At 37.2% G+C, this 19648-nt stretch overlaps 1 protein-coding gene across 1 annotated transcript in view; it reads right to left on the bottom strand.

Moving 5' to 3' along the window:
- Positions 1–6269: 6269 nt before the first annotated feature.
- The window catches only part of LOC107225271 (dynein axonemal intermediate chain 3), a 74716-nt gene continuing 61337 nt past the window's right edge, over positions 6270–19648 (bottom strand). The window contains exons 13-14 of the mRNA XM_015665682.2: positions 8480–8601; positions 6270–7881 (exon numbers count right to left, since the gene is read on the bottom strand). The gene's annotated coding sequence lies outside the window, so the exon portion shown is untranslated. The remainder of the gene's footprint in view (positions 7882–8479; positions 8602–19648) is intronic.

The raw sequence follows: 19648 nt of genomic DNA, 5'->3' as shown, positions 1-19648 counted from the left end.
CGCGAAAAACGAATTGAAATAATTTATTGTAAACGTGAACCAGGAACCACGGAGCGCTTATCCTGGAAGTCGAGAAATTTTATTAGCGGACCGACAGCTACTGAATTTCAGCTTGCGCGAAGAACGAATTGAAATAATTTATTGTAAACGTGAACCAGGAACCACGGAGCGCTTATCCTGGAAGTCGAGAAATTTTATTAGCGGACCGACAGCTACTGAATTTCAGCTTGCGCGAAGAACGAATTGAAATAATTTATTGTAAACGTGAACCAGGAACCACGGAGCGCTTATCCTGGAAGTCGAGAAATTTTATTAGCGCACCGACAGCTACTGAATTTCAGCTTGCGCGAAAAACGAATTGAAATAATTCATTGTAAACGTGAACCAGGAACCACGGAGCGCTTATCCTGGAAGTCGAGAAATTTTATTAGCGGACTGACAGCTACTGAATTTCAGCTTGCGCGAAAAACGAATTGAAATAATTTATTGTAAACGTGAACCAGGAACCACGGAGCGCTTATCCTGGAAGTCGAGAAATTTTATTAGCGCACCGACAGCTACTGAATTTCAGCTTGCGCGAAAAACGAATTGAAATAATTTATTGTAAACGTGAACCAGGAACCACGGAGCGCTTATCCTGGAAGTCGAGAAATTTTATTAGCGCACCGACAGCTACTGAATTTCAGCTTGCGCGAAAGACGAATTGAAATAATTTATTGTAAACGTGAACCAGGAACCACGGAGCGCTTATCCTGGAAGTCGAGAAATTTTATTAGCGCACCGACAGCTACTGAATTTGGGCGTGCGCGAAAAACGAATTGAAATAATTTATTGTAAACGTGAACCAGGAACCACGGAGCGCTTATCCTGGAAGTCGAGAAATTTTATTAGCGCACCGACAGCTACTGAATTTCAGCTTGCGCGAAAAACGAATTGAAATAATTTATTGTAAACGTGAACCAGGAACCACGGAGCGCTTATCCTGGAAGTCGAGAAATTTTATTAGCGCACCGACAGCTACTGAATTTCAGCTTGCGCGAAAAACGAATTGAAATAATTTATTGTAAACGTGAACCAGGAACCACGGAGCGCTTATCCTGGAAGTCGAGAAATTTTATTAGCGCACCGACAGCTACTGAATTTCAGCTTGCGCGAAAAACGAATTGAAATAATTCATTGTAAACGTGAACCAGGAACCACGGAGCGCTTATCCTGGAAGTCGAGAAATTTTATTAGCGCACCGACAGCTACTGAATTTCAGCTTGCGCGAAAAAAGAATTGAAATAATTTATTGTAAACGTGAACCAGGAACCACGGAGCGCTTATCCTGGAAGTCGAGAAATTTTATTAGCGCACCGACAGCTACTGAATTTCAGCTTGCGCGAAAAACGAATTGAAATAATTTATTGTAAACGTGAACCAGGAACCACGGAGCGCTTATCCCGGAAGTCGAGAAATTTTATTAGCGCACCGACAGCTACTGAATTTCAGCTTGCGCGAAAAACGAATTGAAATAATTTATTGTAAACGTGAACCAGGAACCACGGAGCGCTTATCCTGGAAGTCGAGAAATTTTATTAGCGGACCGACAGCTACTGAATTTCAGCTTGCGCGAAGAACGAATTGAAATAATTTATTGTAAACGTGAACCAGGAACCACGGAGCGCTTATCCTGGAAGTCGAGAAATTTTATTAGCGGACCGACAGCTACTGAATTTCAGCTTGCGCGAAGAACGAATTGAAATAATTTATTGTAAACGTGAACCAGGAACCACGGAGCGCTTATCCTGGAAGTCGAGAAATTTTATTAGCGCACCGACAGCTACTGAATTTCAGCTTGCGCGAAAAACGAATTGAAATAATTCATTGTAAACGTGAACCAGGAACCACGGAGCGCTTATCCTGGAAGTCGAGAAATTTTATTAGCGGACTGACAGCTACTGAATTTCAGCTTGCGCGAAAAACGAATTGAAATAATTTATTGTAAACGTGAACCAGGAACCACGGAGCGCTTATCCTGGAAGTCGAGAAATTTTATTAGCGCACCGACAGCTACTGAATTTCAGCTTGCGCGAAAAACGAATTGAAATAATTTATTGTAAACGTGAACCAGGAACCACGGAGCGCTTATCCTGGAAGTCGAGAAATTTTATTAGCGCACCGACAGCTACTGAATTTCAGCTTGCGCGAAAAACGAATTGAAATAATTTATTGTAAACGTGAACCAGGAACCACGGAGCGCTTATCCTGGAAGTCGAGAAATTTTATTAGCGCACCGACAGCTACTGAATTTCAGCTTGCGCGAAAGACGAATTGAAATAATTTATTGTAAACGTGAACCAGGAACCACGGAGCGCTTATCCTGGAAGTCGAGTTTCACTGCGTAGCGGACCCGAAGCGCGGGATCCGGGAGGTTGAGAACCCGGTACTCGAAATACGTAGCGGACCCGAAGCGCGGGATCCGGGAGGTTGAGAACCCGGTACTCGAAGTTTGCGGAGCGCGACTATCAACCGTCCGCTCTACTGCGCGGTTGTTACCAGACTGAGGAACTCGGCTAGCCGATTTTAGATTGGTGACGTCACTTTCCGAACATCCGAAAATTCAAACTTTGGTTTCGAACTGTAATACTAGGTATGATGATGTATGATGTACGATGTATGATGTATGATGTATGATGATATTATATGATGTATAATGATTCTAGTGTTCACATTTCATACAAGAAATACACACCTTATCTGTCCTGCCGATTCCAGACTCAAGCGGCCAGGCCCTTCGATGGTCAGCCGTTGACTGAAGATATATCCTTTACTTAACGGGTCAGCCGATAACGCTGCCGTTCTGCGACAGTTGGATGATGAAAAATTTTGCTCGTATCTTTCAAATGTGTGTTAAAATACACTCGAAGTGTTAAGAAGCTTCGTTCTTTCTCTTCCTATCACCTTTGTAGGTCTTTAAATCACTACGCAGCGTTAAATACTATCTCATATACGAAGCATCCATTTCATCTCGTTCAAAATTAGCGCATCCGTGATGTATTACAGTTACTCTGAATTTTTTTCCATCCGAATACTTTTCGAAAAACAATTTTGCTTCTCTACCCAACGTAGATACTTCACTCTCGACTAGCTAGAACAGCGTTTTGGTTATATGCCTACGAAAATTCAAGATCGAGAGAGCAAATGAAATGTTGTTGAAATAATTAGGAATACTAATGTTATGGAATACATCGAGCGCGCGTCGAATAGAATCCCATTTCGAAGTGAATAATTCTTCTCTTTTCATATAATAGCTAATCTAGTAATATAGGTAAATAGGATGGTTGGAGGTGTTCGGAAATGGTAGGACATTTCAAAAGTTAAGGCTGACACCCACTGCACCGCGGCGGACCGCGGCGCAGTTACCGTGAGATGCGCCCACTATAGTCGCGTGACCACCCGCCGATACTGTTTCTACGAAAAAGAGATATTTATCAATTATCTGATGACCACGATTTGTCTCAGTCGTCATGGGCACACAATAAATAATCATGCATATTTGCCACTACTTCTTGATTACTCATTATGGATAGCTCGGATGAAGAAGTGTTTAACACGAAAAAAAATTACTAACAATTGTCCATCATAAATTCGATAAAAAGGAAAAAAGGATTGAAAATCAACCGACAATGCTCATCTTTCGCCAGAATTTTTGTTTCTACCTAAACTATTTCGGGTGTGGCTCGTTGGAAAATGGTAAATTTTTTTATTTTGAAACACCCTATTATACATATAATATATGTATAGTAAAAATGAAATAAATTTTAGCTCAAAATATACTCTCTCATTTCTTATGCATAAAAATTAATACGCAAAATAAAAAACAGTCTTCATGAAATCAGCATCATACCCGAACAATGAGAAAAAAATAAATTTTTTACATAAAATAATCCGTTGATCATAACTTGTTGTTCTAAAACTCACATTTACTTAAATTTCTTTAAAAATGAAGTAATTACTTGCGTAACATTTATTTAATATCCGTAGGATTTATTTAAGATGTAAAAATGAATACATTTATTTTTCGCAAGAACAGCGGAGAGAATGAAAAGAATCCTTGTAAACCATAACCATTTACATCAAAGTAACGCAGGTTTCCCTATTTTTATACTTGGGATGAATTTCGGCATCGGTCGGGTGTTCACACTAGACGACGGCGATGCGCGGCGATGCGCGGCGCACCGCCGAAATATTCCCAACCTGGAACTCGCGAAAATTTCGCCGCCGTCCGCCGCCGTCCGCCGCGGTCTAGTCGGCGTCAGCCTTGAGTCGCTCGAGTCTGGCGAAAGGGGAATAGGAGGAAGCCGATGATTGTACACCATGGAACGTGCGTGATGGCTCGGCGGAGGTATGAAGCCATAAGGTGTAGTGCGTGAGGAGTAAAACAAGGGACGAGGGTGGAGGGAATGAAACTGAAGAGGTCGAGAGACCTGAGCAGTTAATCTGTGACGTGTTACAATCAGGGTTGTCCCTGAGGGAGGACTCGTAAATAACTGATCCTTGTGTTCCAGTCTCGGGACCAGCGGACGGGGTCCTCTTCCCTGCAACCTCCCCCGCCTCAACGACTCGCCGACAGACGCGGGTCGGCGACATGAACACTGCTCTCCGAAGTCCCCTACATCTTGAGCCATCCTCCCGGGCATCCCCATCCTTATTCTTCTCTCCAGTGGGTACCAGACGCTGGTCGTTGTCCCTGCGATGTAGGGAGGTACGTGCCTCTCGGTCCCGTGAGGAAGCAGCTAGTCGGATCCTCGCCAATAACTGGCTAATCAGACATCGTCCTACCGTACATTCCTCCGTCTCAACTACCCTCAGGTTTTTTTCTTCAACTCCTCAAGGGATGATCAATTCCACCTGACGATTCTACAATGAAAGTGTCCAGTGATTGTGAAATTAATTAGTCAAACCTGTTCTATAAAACAATTTGTATTATCGCCATGTGTTACGAGATGAAATTATTTACCATAGAATAGAATGAGAATGGGGGAGAACAGAACACAACGAATCTCTATTGAAAAAGTTGGCAAAAGAAAATTCCTTTTGTCATTGTTTGGAGGAAGTCTATCGTGCGACGGAAATTTTTATTTTTTTTTATTTTCCTTCGTTTTATAAAAAATTTATCATGAATTTGTTCGAGATGGATGGAAACAATTTGTATCCGGTGCTCGAAAGTCACAAAAATTAATTAGCGGCTTTCGGGGTTCATTGTGCCCTGATCTCTCCTCCCATACAGAAAAATGTTGATTCATGATGTACGACGTGTGAAAAACCTATTCAATAAAGAACACGTAAATCTGTACAATTACCCGTCAGATCATTGATAATATTATAACAGAACTTGAAACGTTAAGTTTGAGGTCGAGTGACCGGAGGGTTAGTCTAATCTCGAGTATACTGGTTTGTGAAATGATAATGTAAGTTATTGAAAATGTAATATCCTGAAATAAACAAATGTTTCAACAATTCTTTGGAACAATGACTGATTAACACAGGCGCAAATTCCTTTGATTCCTCGGTCAAATTTTTACAAATTAGTTTGTCGCAGCCAAATAATTTTCCAGCAAAAACATGGCTTCAGGACTTCGAAATCTCAGAGCAACGTGATGATCAGATGGTCGTGCTGAGGAGCATTTTCCAGCTTGCTATACGAAAAATAAGTATACACAGTAAAATGGTCGATCAACGTCGTACAAAATATAGACGCATCTTTGGATATCTATCCTGCTGCTGAGGATGGAATCTCTCAATTCCTCACTCTCAAGGTCCAAGTGACTATGTTTCGATTGAAGCATACCTGCTTGATAAGGAGGACACGTGTCCGCTGACTTTTATATTACTACCACTTAGAATAGAGCAAATCGGAGAAATTTCAGCAGAAAATTACTCCTGGTATCAGGAGCCCATCTGAGCCGAGGAGTTATTCTAAAAACAAGGGCACATTGATTGACTAGATATGACGTCGACGCTGTATGACTAAAGGCATCCCTGCTTGCTTGACAGGGCATGTGATAGCTAATTGTCGTGCCACTTCTTATTAGAAATAAGTAAATCGGAGGTATTTCAGCGAAAATTACTCCTGGTATCAGGAGCGCAGAAAAACCGAGGAGCTCTTCCAAAACAGGGACACATTGATTGACTGCATGTGATGTCGACGATTACAAATCTTAGGTATGTCCTTCTCACATCTTACATGTTCATCCTTACAGTGTACAAGTATTTTGGTGTCAGTGTGTACTTTATTACAAGTTACAAACTAATATTGTGATGGAAGACAAGAAGAAATTCTAATCAGGAATTAAGTATCACATTACAAATCTGATATATGTCCTCCTAACATCTTACATATATATCTTCACAGTATACATAATCTTAAGCAGAATATGAAAAATGTTATACGAGATAGCTTTCATTGTAGTTTGTCAGTAGAGTTTGTGATTTGGCCTGCGTGCAAGTACAATGACATTCTGCAGAAAACGATATTTATCGTATTTTTATTCGTATATGATGTAACCTGTTTTGAAATAAATGATGAATAAATCGATCACTCCGTTTTTTGATTCATAATTTTTCTTTTGTTGGTTTCAGGCACTTTTAGATGTGTTTTTCGCGTTTCCGGTGGTTCAGTTAGAAATCCAGAAACAATGACACAAAATGATTTCGAGACGGAAGATTTTCTACCCGACAACAAAAGTAAACAAGCCCTTTACATTTATGTAGAAAATTTTGACGACTTTGACTAATTCATCTATTGTTTTATTGATTGCTCAAGATAATATGTTCCCAAGAATTTGCACAAAATCTCATCTAGGTTTGCAGTGAAAGTAAGGAGATCCAGAGCGTAGCGATTTTTATATTCTCAAGCTGTAAGTCCTTTTGATGAGATTTATCTGCCGTCTGAAGTTATACGGCTTGTGCTGTTTTCCCGAATATGTGTTTTGTTGGTAGAAGAAAACGTCAGGGTAACAATGATCGCCCAAATCATCGCAAACAATAATACATTTTTTTAGGCATTTTCTCAAGGAATATTGAGAATAATTTCGAAACACGCATCTTTAATATCGAATCTTCGTAAGTGTAGTGATTTATCAAAATCCTAGTGCTTCTGTTTTTCGACTTTCTCTATTCTTTCACATTACAAAGATGCGATGAATACTTATATCAACTTCATGTGACTACAATAATTTACAATTCATATACTCTTACATATTGTACCACTAATCATGATAAAATACAGAATACAACTAAGACAATAATAATCGCATTTTTGACTGTACTAAATCTAGAACAATAATCAATGGTCGTCCATCAAGTTACATAAAAATATCGTACACTGACAATGAACAAAAGTCGTGTATATCATTAAACACAATTTTACATATAAATTAGTACATTTTTTTATGGAAGATAAACTGTTAAACAGAAACAGTAGTGATTATCGTATTAAATAAATGCGACATATTTCACTAGGCAAACATTCTCACTTTAGGCGATGTTACGCGCGTTTTTTCTTTACTTCTTCTTTTTCTTTGGTAGCAACAATTCACTTATAATAATCGAAATCCGCGAGTCGCGAGTAACTGCAAAACGCACTTCCGGATCCCCGAGCCTTTTTTCCGGCTGTTCAAGGCGCCACCTGTTCGCCGGAGCAGTTTCGGTCTCAATTAACTCCTGAAAGGTTATAGCCTCGTCCTCCGCTATTAACGACGAGTCGTTTGGATCTCCACTCTCGTTCCGGGATTCCAGATTGGTACGTTTCGGTGCCCTCTCTCAGGGGGTGGAAAATCAAGGGGTGAGAACGCCAGACCAGCCAGACTCCTCCGCGCCACTTCCCAGATCGTCTTCCTGAAGAGGAAACAGTAAACGTTATTGTTTGCCAGCGATATGTGAAGTCACGTGTCAACAGGCTACTTAAAACCTTTTATTGCACCCTTCAACCTGATCGCCAGCTATTAAGCTCGAATGAGTTTTGAAGCGCGAAGAAAGAAATTGATTTAGAAAAAGAAACAGAATATAAAAGTGATTATCCGGTCATAAACTTTCATTCCTTGTATGATATTCAGAAAAATGTAATTTAGAAGTTTACAGAAAAAAAACAAAAAATTGTCCAAGTAGGGTGAAAACATATTTTCTTTCAAATCCCTTCGTATAATCTAAAGCAAAGTTCTCTTTAATTTCACAGAATGCAGGAATGGAAATTTTCTCCTCTTGTATAAAACGAAGTATTTTCCAAAGAATTAACTTGATTTGACAAATGTATTTATTCAGTTTTGACTCACTGAATTTATTCTAAAAAAAATATATATATATATGTACCGATCCATTTACATCAAATAAAAAAGGCAAATAAGATACTGATTCAAATTGAATAAGTACCAATTTAATTATAAAAAATTTGTTAAATTCTTACGAAATGTTATTAAATATCAATAATTCAATCTACCTCGGTGAATTTTATATCCCTGACCCTTCTTCGATTTTCTTTATCGTGTAACGGGCTTCGACATCAATCCAGAGAACTTATGATTTTGTCTTGCAAGCTTATCGGTAATTTTCTCCTTTATCCTGGAACAAAAATCGAAGTCGGCAACATTTTATTCAGAGTATTTACCGGGCAGTGAGTAAGAATTAGATAAAAATCGTTCGTTGATAAAAAAAAAAATTCTATTCTTGTATAAAACAAACTATTTTACAAAGAATTTACTCGATATGAAAATTCATTTCTTCAGATTCGACTCACTGAATTTATTCTAAGAAAAAATAATAAAAAATATACCGAATCATTGACGTTGAATAAAAAAAGGCAGACAATACACCGTTTTAAATTGAATAAATGTCAATTAAAGTGTATAATCAGCAACGCAAAAGTTTAAATTCTTAGGAAATATGATTGAATATCAACAAACTTGTCCAATTTGACAATGAGTGAATTTTCTATCCTCGATCCTTCTTCGATTTTCGTTATCGTGTAACGGGCTTCGAAATTGATCCAGCGAACTTACGATTTTTGTCTTTCACGTTTTATCAGCGATTCTCTCTCCGTTGTCGTGGAACAAAAATCGAAGTCGGCAACCTTTTATTCGGAGAATTTGCGAGCAGTGAGTCGGAATTTGATAAAAATCGTTCGTCGTGGGTATCTAAATTCTAAGGCAGGAAAACACCGGGAGGACCACCCGGACGTGTGCGTGATAGCATGTAGGTACCTGCCTGCAGTGTTCATGGATTCAAGGCGGCACGCGAGCCTTGCCGTTATTGTTTCTATCCATAAACCATCGTCAAGATAATGCTTATCGACGCTTTCTACCCTCCGGTTTCCCCCTTTTTCTCCTGCTCCTCCTTCTCGGCACCAAGAGCCGTGTTACCCACCTGCAACACGCTCCGATTTTTACTCTCCTCGTATAATTGTCCCGCTCGATAAGTTTCCCCGTGTTACATTATTCCTACGATTTCGCTTACACACCTACGAAGGTTTCATTTATGAATCTGAATTATACTTTCGTACAAAATAAATGACGGCAATTGATTTGTCAGAAAATTTTGATTGTAAATTATTTAATACACGATATATCTCGAGAAAATTGTAAAAATTGAAAACCAAGATTGTATACTAAGGTGTATAAAAAACGAATCAGTTAAATAATTTGAGTCGTAATATTCTGACAAAAATAAGTAAATGAACGATCTTCATTTGGAATAGATCACCTAAGAAAAAAAAAAAACAATAATTTTTACAGACTTCAGGAAATTGGAGCGATGTATAGTTATATAGAATTTTGAAAACACACGTTACAATTCTCATCTTGACTTAAAAAACAAAAAAAAAATCGATGCCGACGATGTAAAATCCATTCCACACGACCAGATTTGCGGATATCGACCACGTTCTGCATATTTGCATACTTAAACCGATCTTAAACCGTCTTGAAAATAGTATAACTTTCTATTAATAAGAGAAAAATCTGAGAGTGAGATAATACGGGAAATGCAAATTTATTAATTCGAACGTCGAGCGAATATTCTAATACGATGCATAAACGAGGGATGAAAAATATCGCCAAGAGCGGATGAATATCGACTTTCGATGACCGAGCAGCGATACTACGCAGACAGCCGTCAATTTACTTAATTAGTCCAGTCGGTTACGTAAACGGGAAAAACCATTTTCACCGCGCTCCGTATTATACGTACAGTTTCAAATTATTGGATAAATCTCATTCCAGGTTTTTTTTTGTTTTCTCTTCTCTTTTCTATTCAGTTCGTTTTTTGTTTATTTTTCATTATTTCATTTTTTCACCCCCTAATTTTTTTTCACTTGGACCTACCGCAGAAGCCATTAGCTAATTAAAATTGCCCTCGATATGAAACCGTTCTGCAATTTGACTTCATTGCCAATTAGAACCTCGAATATCGAGGTAGGAAGAAAAAGATGTATCGATAGTATAATTGCAAACATGCTGGCACTTTCCGTGTATACGTTATAATATAAATATATATAAAAAAAAAGGTCGCTCATCGCAAATTTCTATTTTCCATTTAAATAGCATTGGAAATGTTTTGTTTTATTTAGAATTTTGTAGCTAACAAACCAAGAAACAAATCCAACTGACTCGTACATATTTTTATGAAAAGTTTAACGCTCTACAAAAAGTGTCTCTTATCATTTTTTTGATAAATTGACGCCTTCCAAAGTTATTCAAGCTCAAATTTCAATTTATAGTAAAATCGACTAATTTTTTTTTTTTTAGTTCATGGCAAAATTTTAAAACATATTACCGAATATCCTCGAATTTTTCTTAAAAATTCTATAGTTTTGCGATTTTCTATGAGGAAAGAAGTCTGTTAACAATTTTTAATTTGTAAAGCTCTGCTTTCAATGATATCTATTCTGCCTTTAATGGTAAATTCCTTTTCAAACATTGTAGTTTAAAATTTTTCATTTCATGTATTGGATAAAAAAATTTTAATCGCATTAAAATTGGTTTGTGAGCTGCAAAATTCCAGATGAAAAAAAAAGCGACCTCTAAATATTAATATTTAGCACAGATAATAAAGCACACGTATAAAATGATGGGAAAAAAATATTTACGACGCTTGAACGAATACAGTGGGATAAAAAATTAGCGCGAAAAAAGAAGTCGGAGAGTAATCCGAACTTTAATCGTTCACGGCTCGGCAAACTGAACCGCTCCACGGGTGTCAAATCTTTAAGGAATCACATTAAATTCACGCCTTGTTATTAGGCTCGTTGGGTTTTCTGGCTGTGGTCCAAAAGCCGTCTTCACTTATTCCCGACTTTTTCCAACCACTGAACGCTGCTTCCTGTTGAACAAATTTATCAACCTTATAGGGTGAGCGCAAGCAGCATTGAAGGGTGAAGGAAAGAAAATGCTGATTCTCCGCTTTTAGTTCGAACCTCAAATTTCTCGACTCTGATTTTGAAAAGTACCGTCGTTTTGGAATTCATCGAGCAGAGATCAACGGTTTCAAAAATGTTCTCATCAGGTTTCAATTAGGATCCTCTGTTCGAGGAGTTTTTTTGTCGGTGAAAAAACTTGATGAAAACTTGAACTATGCAAAAAATCAAAAAACTTGATGGAGTATAAAGTTATTATAACTTGTATCAATTTTTTGAATATTTTTCTAAGAATGTGATATTATCGTCACTACGGAAAAATAAGAAACTTTTCAGACATTTTTCCGACTCCTTGTGAAGTACGGAAGTTTATTCAAAAATCGTTCTGTTTCCGTGAAAACATGTTTTCAAAATTCAGAAACTTGACAGACGATTGTTTTTGAGTTTCACAGATTTTTTGAGCACGAATATGGTCGCCGTGATGAATTCACCTGTATCGGAAGGGTACGATCCTTGAGAAAGTGCAGATCGGGATCTTTGAGAATATCGATCCAGATTTGAATGGGTTTCAATATGCGGTCCGAAGAGGAGGATCGTTAAGCCGTTAATCGCCTTGAACAACTCGAACCAGACTGTAAGGGAGCAAAGTTGGTTTCAGGTGAGAACTGGAACAGGACGAAGGATAAGGTGGAGGCCTAAGCCAGACATCGATTCGAGGAAAACCATGCGATGGCAATTGTTTACACGCAAGTATGTTATACATATGGGCGATTCCGTTCAAAGTCCACTAATCATTCAGTTCTAAGACTCTCGTGATTTTTTGGTCAAATTTCTTTTTTAAATCCTGTTTCTGAATAAGAATCGTTTATTTCTCGAGCGAAAAAAAAAGAGAAGACAAATAGCCGGCCAAGATTAGTTAATCAGCTAATTTCAAGCGGCCAAACCTAAAAATGTACAAAATCATCAAGCAAATGAATTTTTTACCTTTCAGATTCGAGCCTGCAAATGGAGTTAATTTTATTATATTCACTTTACAGAATTATTGTCATCCAATTGCCCAAGGTGCCTAAAAAGTTGGTCAATCGCTAATAACCAGCTGAGCTAAGAATAAATATCAACGTTCGTAAAATCGTTTTACTTGTTTGGATCAACGTTTTAAAGTCATTTATTAAACTCTGCATATTTTCTAATGATTTAATACGTATTATTTCCCAACTGTAGTTAGTATATTATTCGGTAACATTATAATTGGATTCGCTCAGAAACTTCTCTAATCCAGTGAAAAACGGGTGTTTATGTGGTATTTTGATTAGAAGTTCGAATCCAAAAGGTGCAAAATTCAATTGCTTGTTTATTTTCTGCATTTCTAAGTTTGGCCGGTTCGAATTGGCTGATTAGCTATTTTGGCAGGCTCAGCCTGTTAACCGGTTAACTTTTTTTGACGTCTAATTGCTTCAGCCAGCAGACTTTCAGCTGATTAGCCAAGTTGAATGTCTTGTCTGACTAGGCCGGCTAAATCGTACAACACTGTTTATCGCTATTTTAATACCGTATTTATGCTTTAGGATCTTTTCACCCAAGTTTACAAAGCTTATGAAATTATTTGTCGATCTATCAAAAAAGTATTGTGAATCAGTCACGTAAAGTTCGTAAATTTCAAATATCATCAACATAGATATTAGTTAATAATTAAAAAAAAAATTCTATACAACTAAACAAAAATAAAATAGTAAATTCATTCCACAGCAGAAATTCTCCTCGTTATTATTATGCGAAAAAAATCATTCTAGACGGTTTTTCATCCTACGGTTTGCATGCAAAAAAAAATAAAAAAAAAAATAAAAAACACATTTAACGTCGCACTAGCTGGTATAAAAAATATTTGAAAAAAATTTTAAATCGAATTCAAGACGGTCAGGGTTTGTCGCGGAATAGGCCATACACGTATCCATCCACGCTCCACGAAATGGCCGTAGCGGAAACTCGAGGGATGGCGTGTGCTATCCACACCCAATATACGAAGACTCACGCACAAATTCCCTCCCTCACTCTCTCTCTCTCTCTCTCTCTCTCTCTCTCTCGCTCTCTCTCTCCCACTCTCTCGTTCCTCTGTTCCAACCCTGCGCCGCTTCACTCAATTACCAATTTTACGGGGTCATCGATTCTCCCGAAAAATAAGGACGCGTTATTACATCATATTATACTCGTATACCTACGTAGTAGGTACAGCCATGTGGCCGTGGCCTCGGTTATAAGCGGAAAACGCACATCTCAAGCTCACCCTATTCGTCACTCGGAGCTTGCGTGCAGAACGGATATTCATACGTTTGAGTGTGTGTCAAAAGATCGCGAAAAACTAATCGCGTCGTATATATATATATATTTTTTTATTTAATTTTTTACCCCGTCGCAATTTCTGCGCGCATAGTTTAATTTTTTTCTCCAATTCTATTTTCCATTACATACTTTATTCTTCGCACAATTATTTTGACGTTTCGAAAAAAATAAAAATAAATAAACAAAAAACAAAGAAACTTTCTCGTTCACAGAGGGATCGAAAGATTTCGAAATTGTGAAAATTTGACTCTGTGTAGTAAAATTATTCAAATATCGCAAAAATCGATCGTAAAGAATATTTTTGACAGTATACTTTCCTTTGTAGATTATCTCTGATATATTCATAAAATACTCCGTGAAAGAATATCTATCGACTTTGCAAGTCCGTAAATTCTGGAAGAGAGAAATTTTTTTTTTTTTTTGCATGTAGGCAAAATCAGTTTTTGGCATATTTTGAAAAACGAGCTCGATTATTCTTGAACCCAATATTATGATCGACACTAGCCGCGTGATGTTACATTTTATGCACGATATGAATAATAGTAATAGATATTATTTTTGCACGGTTTTTCCGGCCGTTTGAAAACGCGAGAGGATTATATAGAAACAGTTCGGCATTTCCGTTTGTGCCGTGTGATAGACGTTTCTGGGAATGGCGTCCCATCACGCGAACCCGGGACATTCCATTCTGGGTGGTATTGCGGCCGCAGCTCTGGTCCCAACCGGAAGTCCACTTTACCCTGCAATATTGTCAGCTGACGGTTCGCCGGGAATGAAATTCGAGATACGGGTAAGAAGAAGATCGGAAATAGTGGAATACAGAGAGGAATAAAATTTCATATCTCGTTATAGTTGTCGAAAAAATTCCATAAGTTATTATAAAAATAACGATTCCAAAACAAAAACTCATAGAATTAAACAAAAACGTGGTACGAGTAACTATTTAACCGATGATTGCAATTTTTGAACACTGCTTTCTTTCATTAAACATAGATTTCAATTTGTAGTTTCGCCAAAATCAGAATATCGGAATAGTTTCATTTAGTGACCAGAAGACTATTCGTACGAAAAAAAAAATCGACAATTCCGGGTTTGTCTATTTTCTTTTCGTGCTTTTTCACCGTGCGAAATTGTTTTAAGAAATGGAATAAATCGTATGCGAAAAATTCGTCACGAGTCCTTGTTTTAATATTTCGTAAATTTGATTCAAACCACTTTGAATCTTCTTACGGGTACATCTCTGACCATTGGCTGTAAAAATGATGAAAAAATTATTTGAAATCATTTTTCACCAACGATGTAAAACGACACATTCGACGATCGAGGGTCTGCAATATTTGGCACATCGGTGAAGGGGTCTGAAAATTAGGTAGTAGGCAGTTACAAGACTCAATTTAAAGATACTAATGGAGGGTTTCACCCCGAGTTTGGGGTGGAATGAGAGACCGGCTATTATACATCGAGTCGGTTTTATGGACCCTTGAAAAATCCCTGAAACTGGCTAGCGCTTAAATGAATTACGACCATTTGAGAGATTAATTTAGACCCTGCGTTTAAAAGGATGGATGGATGAACGCACGAGCACACATATATACATATATACATTTATATTATATATACACACACACATATATATATATATATATATATTGTGCTCCGGCTTCTCTCTTCATCGGATAAAATACGCTTCCGCCGATCGAGCTTCATTTTCATCTCGCTCGAAGGGCGCCCTGAATTTCAAACTCGCCAAGGCAACCCCGTTAATGAGGTAATAACAGTTACTTTTAATCAAGATAGATATATAACTCGGCGAAAAGTCAGAACGAGATAGATTGAAGACAGAAATGAAGATGAAGCCAATCGGTAAGAAAAGTAACTTTATTTTCGATTCAGGGGCTGATAACACTTGTTCAACTTAACCGCAATTTCGAATGTTTCAAAAACTTCTCATCGGACATTTATACGAACGAGTTTAGACTAATTAAGTTTCATTCTACGAAGAATGTGAAAAAAGAATTAATAAGATATGGAAAGATTGACGATTGATACCGAAAAATGAGATTTTTATAGTAGATTGCGCAATTGTTAGGAAAAATAGTGTTGGGAATGTTATTTTTTCTAACCTAGTGCGAAGAGAAGCACATTCCCGCACTCGTGCGTGAAATAAAATTTTTCTAATCCAGGATACAAAGTTTTTTACCTTTGTTGCGTACAAATTTTTAGCTGCTGAAATTTTATGGAAAATTTACGTGTAAATGACAAAACGTGTCCGAAAGTTGGAGATGGTTTTATTTTTATCTTGAGGAACCGGTTTCGAAAGAGAAAGATTGAATAAAGTTCTTACAAACGGTATCTTTGAGAATGTGAAAAATCCTGCAGCTCTGGATTTCAGACTCTCTGAATATTCCTCTATTCCCGAGTAAATGACAGAGGATGACATTAACAAATTAACGTGTAATCCAGGTAATGCTGTAACTACTTATACATATACGTACCGTTCTCCTAGCCATACCCGGCTGCTTGTATCCAGTTTAAAGCTCGAACTTTAAATTACTTTAAAGAATTAGCAACTTTTTAACTGTAAGAACTGCACGACGACGTTACTCAGCTAGAAAGCTTTGCATAGGTATAGATATTTAACACGAGTAGGTACCGCGTGCAGAAAGTGCAGGTTCCAACCTTAAAGTACGATATTCCAGGACGAAATATCCCGAAAACGATAAAAGCGTTGCCGGAAATAATTCACCTCGAAGTCGAAAATATCTGTACGAGAAATAGACAAATAATCAAAGATTGATTTTAGTAAAGCCCGCAAGCTTTTTCCTCGGTTTAAGGATTTGAAACTTTTGCATCGATCGCGGAGTCTAAAAATTGGAATATATTATAAAGCTGAAGGTTTGCAGCCGCTATTTTCGTTCTAAATTATTAATGTGTGTGTTGGAAAATTGTGGGAGCGGTGGAGGAAAAATTGGCTCTCCAGTAACCGAGGAACGAGATCTGCGCTGCACCTCTTCGAAGGAGTTAATGATCTCTCTATTAACAGTTCGTTAAGTTGTTTAAGACGCTTTTCAAGAAAATTAATGAACCACTCAAACTCCGGTGCTAATAAAGGAGCCGGTTCGCCAACTTTTAGCCGGTGAAAATAACACTGTACGAATATTATAATCGATGGAAAATCACGTTCTTCTTCACGGCTCGTTTGAGCCTGGAAATTGAGAGGGTATTATTATAATAATGCTTCTCGGTGAGAATAAATCTCTGTGTTACCGAACAATAATTAAAATGCCGTACCGAGTTATCGGTTCGATCGTCCGAGAAATTGAATCGCTATTGAAATTTACTTACCGCAAAGAAACTTGGTGAAAAATGTACTGAAAATATAAACTGTGGAAAAGAGAACGAGAAGAAGAAAAGAAAAACAGAAAAAAAAAAAAAAAAACGTAGCTCTGAATTTAATTCGTTCGGGAAAATTTTTCTTACGCGAGTAGATATTATATTATTCAAGGATGCAGACTGTAATGAGTGCATGTGTACCGGTCTTAATGCTATTTTGTGCGTAAATCCTTCCGGATCTTGCAGGAAAAGGAGCCGACTTTCAGGTCTCATTCAGTGCAGAAATTGCGTCCATTCAACGGAGCTGAATGGAGGAAGGTATTGAGAGCTTTGCGAGACTCGAACGTGTGCGTTCGCAAGCTTTTATACATATATGTACGTACACCTATAATACGCTCAGCAGCCACGTTAAGTACATTTAAACACAAAGGTACCTAATTTGCGAATAAAATAAACGCGAAATTCCGTGTAGCTCGCTTCTCTCTCTCTCGCTCTCTCTCTTTCTCTCTCTCGCAAACGAATGACGGTCCGCAGCTAATTAATCCCTAATTCAACGCTCTCTTACAATTAACATTCGGAAGCGATGAGTCGGCTTATTGTAGACGTTACAAAATCAGGTTACTCGGATCACTGATTGAAAGGCGTTTGATGACGATTTCGGGACTTTGAAAATGATGAGAATTGCATTTGATGAGAAAAAAAAAAAATTATAAAAGAACAAGGATAATTGAAAGGGGCCATTTAAAAAATAGGGTCGCGTTTTTTTGACAATTTTTTTACACCCCCATGTAAGAAATACTTCGTTTAAACAGACCCGCCCAAAATAATACGTCACAAAACTCGACCCTTTTTTCTTTGTCTATTAATCCATGATTTCGATCTATTTCTGAAATTGTCCACAACGAAACCTTCTTCAAAATATTCAAGTGAATAAAAAAAAAAAAAAAAAAATATAAATTTGAATCTAAAATTGAAAATCATGTAACAATAATCAGTCGTATGTTTGCATGTGTTATAAAATTGAATTCTTACGGTAGAAATTTTCGAAACAATGAATCCCTGGAAACTGCGTGTAGAGCAAGTTTTAAAATTCTAGAAATAATCTGTTGAAGTGAATTTTTGAATTACTGTAACCGAATAATGGAAGCCAAAGTATTTTATGGTCGAAATAAAATATTACGAGCACTGAGCGGTGCAAGAAAAATATACAGAACGAAAGAGACGGGAGGTTGTTGATTACAGCGTTTTATTGATTTGAAAAGAAACTAACACACATCTGTAATCCTTGCTCAGAGCTTCACCCGGAAATATCGTTACGGAACGTAGTAACGCAACGTTTTTATTTCTCGATCGAGAAAGAGTCAGAGTTGTAAGAATTTTACACCTGCGTATAACTTGGAAATTTTTATTATCCTCGTTTCAGTCAGGCTACAATATTGTTCATTTATCCTTTGAATTTTTCAAACCTAGATTTCAACGAAGATTTTTAACGACTAATTTGTCACCCGGAAATCTAAAAGTTTTCTCAAAAATCGGCAAGAAAATTCGCGCGATTCGCGGAGAAGAAAAAAAAAATAAATTTGAAAACTGAGTTTCAGTAATTTCAAATCACACTCTTAGTTTCCGGGCAGCGAAAAAAGCTCAGGATTACGGATTCTCCATATTCTTCCGGCACGCAGCTTCTCCATTTTCAAGGATCATCCCATTTACCCATGTACACTGCACAGTTTGAATAAGAAGCAATTTATCGTACTTTCTGCGAGCGAACGGGGAAGAAAAATCGTTCGTTGAAATGCAGAATTTTCTAACGCTCTGTTGATAAAAAAAAAAAAAAAAAAAAAAAAAGAACACAAAGGTCTGAGAGCTTTTTCTTTTTCGAAAATGCATAGAAGATTATTTTTTCAGAGACACGATATATTTTTCTCACGTAAAAACTTCACCAGGGTTATCAATTCATTTTTGTTTTTCTTGTTCGCCGCTCGCAAAAGCTGGGAGAAACTTTCGTTCAATCTTTTTATTTATTTATTTTTTTTTTTTATCGAAATTATTCTTCGAGAAAAATAAAAACATGTTTCGAAATTTCAAAGAAAAGAAAGCAAAGCGGAGTCCAAGAGTTAAATAAAATAAAAAACCTATATACAGTAAGTACATACGTGTAATTAAGTAATGAGCTGTTTTCTAATTTCTCATTATGTTTTTGAGAATCGTATTGAATAATTCAGCCAAAGCTTATATGATTAGAAATCAGTAATATCGATTAGATAAGGGAATAAAAAAAGAAATACGGATTGAAAGAAGAAAAAGAAAGCAAACGCTTCGTCAAGCTTTTCGAAAAAATTTCCAAATCGTATAATAAATACTGTTATTTTCTTTTTCATTCTTTTTTTTTTCTTTTTGTTCTTCACATTTTCCAACTCCCGTATCAATTGTAATTCTCTCCGTAATGAATTAGGTGCGTGTGGATATTTTAGCGATCACGTAACTCTCTCGCGTTTCTGATCAAATCAGTTTTGTATAATATAAATGTACACACGTATCCAGGCAGCGACGCCGTACTGACTTGATTGCGTTGCTATTATACTATCGAAC

Source organism: Neodiprion lecontei, chromosome 7 (genome assembly GCF_021901455.1).
Source record: "Neodiprion lecontei isolate iyNeoLeco1 chromosome 7, iyNeoLeco1.1, whole genome shotgun sequence".
Taxonomy (NCBI): domain Eukaryota; kingdom Metazoa; phylum Arthropoda; class Insecta; order Hymenoptera; family Diprionidae; genus Neodiprion; species Neodiprion lecontei.
Note: the sequence above shows the minus strand (reverse complement) of the source record. Positions and strands in the feature narration are given on the sequence as shown.